The following is a 5,303-nucleotide window of genomic DNA, read 5'->3' on the forward strand; positions in this document are numbered from 1 at the left end:
CCCGGACACTAAAAAATTTGTTGACATTCTGTAAAGAATGCCAGACATGTTTAAGAATTTCCAACTATACTTACTTTCACATACCTTAATTTGATTATTGCAGAAGATAGATTCAGTGAAGTCAAGTAAGTTGTGCAAGGCCATAGAACCAGTGGAGGGGCTAGAAAAGTAGTCATCAAATTAATTTTAATTTACAATTTTTTTAAAAAAATAGGTAATATAAGTACATAATGCAAATTCAGAGGTCAACCCTATCCCCGAGAAGTAGCCATTCCTACCAGTTTCTTATGTATTCTTCCCTAAAGACTCTGCGTATTTAGAACTGAAGTTACAAATATATTCATATTACTTTTTTTTTGTTCATAAACCGTGGCATATTCTGGACCTTCTGCTTTTACTTGGAGATTTTACTTAACTTGAATAACTAAGAGAGATTGTTCCCTATCACTAAACAAAAAGTTGCCTCTTTCATTTTCTTGGCTGTGTATGTTCCAGTGAAATGATGTGCCATCCTTTACTTACCCAGCACCCCTGTTGTTTGCAGCATACAGTTGTTACACAGTAGAGATTGGCATCTTTTCACACAGGTGGGGTGGTATTCGTATGATAAAGAGCTGAGGGTGGCATTTTTAACAGAGATCTGTCTCCTCCTAGCCTCAAAATTCTTTCCTCTATACCATATTGTTGTTGTCAGGTGCCATTGAGTAGGTTTCGACTCAAAGCAATCCCATGAACAACAGAAAAAATACTGCAAGGTCCTATGCCTCCTCAAAATTGTTGCTATGCTTGAGCCTGTCATTGCAGCCACTGTGTAAATCCATCTCATTGAGGGTCTTCCCCTCTTTCTCTGATCCTCTAATTTACCAACTATGATATACTTCTCTAGGGACTGGTCTTACTGACAACATGACCAAAGTACGTGAGACAAATCTGGCCATTCTTGCCCCTAAGGAGCATTCTATATGTACCTTTTCCAAGACAGATTGGTTTGTTCTTTTGGCAGCCCATGATATTTTCAATATTCTTCTCCAACACCACAATTCAAATGTAATTCTTCTTCAGTCTTCCTTATTCATTGTTCAGCTTTTACATGCATTTGAGGATATTGAAAATACCATGGCTTGGGTCAGGTGCACCATAGTCTTCAAAGTGAGATCTTAGCTCACTAACACTTTAAAAAGGTCGTTTGCAGTAGATTTGCCCACTGCAATATGTCTTTGATCTTTTAACTGCTGTTTCCATGTGCATTGATTGTGGGTCCAAGTAAAATGAAGTCCTTGAAAATTACAATCTTTTCTCCATTTTGCATCATGTTGCTTATTGGTCCAGTTGTGAGGATTTTTGTATTATTCATGTGGAGGTGTAATCCATACTGAAGGTTGTAGTCTTTGATCTTCATCAAAGTGCTTTAAGGGCTTTAAGTCTACTTCATTTTCAGCAAGCAAGATTGTGTCATATGCATATTGTAGGTTGTTAGTGAGTCTTCCTCCAATCCTGATGCTGCATTTTCCTTAATATAGTCCAGCTTCTTGCTTAGCATACAGACTGAATAAATATGGTAAAAGGACACAACCCAGACACATACCTTTCTTGATTTTAAACCATGCAGTATCCCCTTGTTCTGTGCAAACAACTGCATGTTAGTGTATGTACAGGTTCCTCATGAGCATGATGATATGTTCTGGAATTTTTCACAATGTTAACCATAATTTGTTATGATCCACTCAGTTGAATGCCTTTTGCATAATCAGTAACACACAAGTAAACATCTTTCTGGTATTCTCTGCTCTCAGCCAAGATCCATCTGACATCAGGTATGATATCTTTGTTTCATGTCCTCTTCTGAATCTGGCCTAAATTTCTGGCAGTTCCCTGTTAATGTATTGCTGCAAGCATTTTTAAATTATTTTCACCAAAAATTTACTTGTGTGTGATATTAATGATATTGTTTGATAATTTCTAATTTCTATTGGATCACCTTTTCTTGGAATGGTACAATGTGATAGTTGGAGTTGTGTGTCAACTTGGATGGACCACAATTCTGTGTGCTTTAAGCAATTGTGATGTGGGTTATTTCCATGATGGGATCGGATGTATATGTTTTGAGCAGCCAATCCATTGAAAGGGAGTTTCCTTAGGGTTGTGGCCTCTTTCCAATATATTTATGGACATCCTGGGATAAGAGACCCTCTTCTGTGGATTGGGATTCTGTTATACTGCCTACAACTGTCTGTGAATGAACAATCCACCTTTGGCCTAGAGATCTTGGATTCATCATTTGCTGGTGTCAACAGCCAGTATACTGCCTGACAACCTTGAGGTCATCGGCCCCTGCAGCTGTGTGAGTCAGCAAAAGCCTCCAGCTTTATGTTTGATCCAAGAACTTGGGACTTGCCAGGTTCTATAAGTGGGTGAGCCATTTTCCTAAGACAAATTTCTCTTTCTCTATATGTATATATAAGCTTTACTGGTTTTGCTTCTCTACAGAATCCAGCCTACCATACACAAATAAGGATCTCTTCCAGTCAACTGGTCAGGTAGGTAGCTACCTTCTGAATTTCTTGGCATGAACAAGTAAGGGTTTCCAGTGTTGCCTCTATTTATTGAAACATGTCAACGGGTATTCTTTCCATTTCTGGAGCCTTGTTTTTCACCAATTCCTTCAGTACAGCTTGGACTTTATCTGTTAGTACTATCAGTTCTGGGATTAAAAGCCAGGAACCCAGACAGAGGAGCAGTCAGCCACAGAAGTCCAGGTGAGGAGAGAGAACCCAGGCATGCCCAGAGCAGCAGGATGGTAGAGCGGGAGAAAAGGGATTAAAAGGCAGGAACCTGGACAGAGGAGCAGTCAGCCACAGGGATCCAGGTGGGAAGAGGGAACTCAGGCATGCTCAAAGCAACAGGGTGGGAGAAAGGGGATCAAAAGCCAGGGATATGGACAGAGGAGCAGTCAGCTGCAGGGATCCAGATGAGGAGAGGGAACTCAGGCACACCCAAAATAAACAGCAGGGCAGGAGAGCAGGAGAGAAGGGATTAAAAACCAGGAACCCGGACAGAGGAGCAATCAGCCACAGGGATCCAGGTGAGGAGAGGGAACTCAGGCATGCCCAAAGCAGCAGGGCAGGAGAGAGGGAGAAAGGGGATTAAAAGCCAGGATCCTGGACAGAGGAGGAGTCAGCCACAGGGACCCAGGTAAGGGTGGTATGAGAGGTTTCCAACAGGGAGACAAACTTGTCTGTAGGTTTGTCCTACCATGGTGATGTGTTAATGTGACTTTTGAGGCTGAGTCACTGGTATTTCAAACCCAGCAGGATGCACATGGTGCACAGGTATCAGTCCAGCTTACAGACTGAGACAGACTAGAAAGAAGGAAGAGGCTGTCCACTTCTCAAAGAATTGGCCAGGGAAAACCTTATGAATAGCAAAGAAACACTGTTTGATACATTACCACACAACTTTATGAATAGTCCAGTTAGGTTATGAGGCTCTCAAAATAGGACTGGGAAAGAGCTGCATCATCTGAGTAAACCCAGCCTTACTCCTATGGATAAGGAAAAGCTTTCGAGACCTCCATTTGCTAATGTGGCACCACTCAAATTGAAGAGAAAAAGCTGCAGACATCCATTAATCATTGGAACATGCAATGTACGAAGTATGAATCTAGGAAAATTGGAAGTTGTCAAAAATTAAGTGGAATGCATAAAGATTGATATCCTTGGGATTAGTGAACTGAAATGGACTGGTTTGGACCATTTTGAATCAGAAAACCATGTAATCTACTATGCTGGGAATGACAGTTTGAAGAGGAATGGCGTGGCAGTCATCACAAAGGATGTTTCAAGGTCTGTCTTGAAGTACAATGCTGTCAGTGATAGGATAATATCCATACACCTACAAGGAAGACCTGTTAATACAACTATTATTCAAATTTATGCACCAACCACCAAAGCCAAAGATGAGGAAATTGAAGATTTTTATCAACTTCTGCAGTCTGAAATTGACCAAACATGCAATCAGGATGTGTTAATCATCACTGGTGACTGGAATGCCAAACTTGGAAACAAAGAAGAATCACTGGTAGTTGGAAAATTCGGCCTTGGTGACAGATATAATGCTGGAACTCGCATGGTAGAAGTTTGCAAGACCAACGACTTGTTCCTTGCAAACACCTTTTTTCAGCAACACAAATGGCAGCTCCTACATGCCCCATTGGAGGCACTCACTCAGTTATGCCAAGAGATTCAGAAGACAGTTAGCTGGCCAACTGACTAGAAGAGATCCATATTTGTACCCATTCCAAAGAAAGGTGATTCCACAGATTGTGGAAATTATAGAACAATATCATTAATATTGCACACAAGTAAGATCTTATTGAAGATAATTCAAAAACGTTTGCAGCAGTATATTAACAGAGAACTTCCAGAGGTGCAAGCTAGCTTCAGAAGAGGACGTGGAACAAGGGATATCATAGCTGTTGTCAGATGGATCTTGGCTCAAGGCAAAGAATACCAGAAAGATGTTTACTTGTGTTTTATTGACTATGCAAAGGCATTTGATTGTGTGGATCATGACAAATTATGGATAACATTGAGAAGAATGGGAATTCCCAAACACTTGATTGTACTCATGAGGCTGTTGTTTGAACAGAACAAGGGGACACTACATGGTTTACAATCAAGAAGGGAGTGTGTCAGAGATGTATCCTTTCCCCACACTTATTCAATCTATATGCTGAACAAATAATCCAAGAAGCTGGACTATATGAAGAAAAACGTGGAATCAGGATTGGAGGAAGAATCATTAACAACCTGAGATACGAAGTCGATATGACTTTGCTTGCTGAACGTGAGGATGACTTGAGGCACTTACTGATGAAGGTTGAAGAATACAATCTGCAGTATGCATTACTTCTCAATATAAAGAAAACAAAAATCCTCACAACTGCACCAATGAGCAGCATCACAATAAATGGAGAGAAGTTTGAGGTTGTCAAAGAATTCACATTGCTTGGTTCTACAATTGATGCCAATCGAAGCAGCAGTCAGGACATTAGATGACATGTAGCATTGGGGAAGTCAACCGTGAAGGAACTGTTTCAAGTGCTGAGGAGCAAGGATGTCTCTTTGGGGACCAAGGTGCACCTGACACAAGCCATGATATTTCCAATTGCCTTGTGTGCATGTGAGAGCTGGACAATGAATAAGACCAAAGAAGAGTTGATGCTTTTGAGTTGTGGTGCTGGTAAAGAATGCTGAAAATACCATGGACTGCTAAAAGAACTAACAGATCTGTCCTGGAGGAAG

This window comes from Orycteropus afer, unplaced genomic scaffold (genome assembly GCF_000298275.1).
Source record: "Orycteropus afer afer isolate SDZICR_OR568_19922 unplaced genomic scaffold, OryAfe1.0 scaffold00121, whole genome shotgun sequence".
NCBI lineage: Eukaryota > Metazoa > Chordata > Mammalia > Tubulidentata > Orycteropodidae > Orycteropus > Orycteropus afer.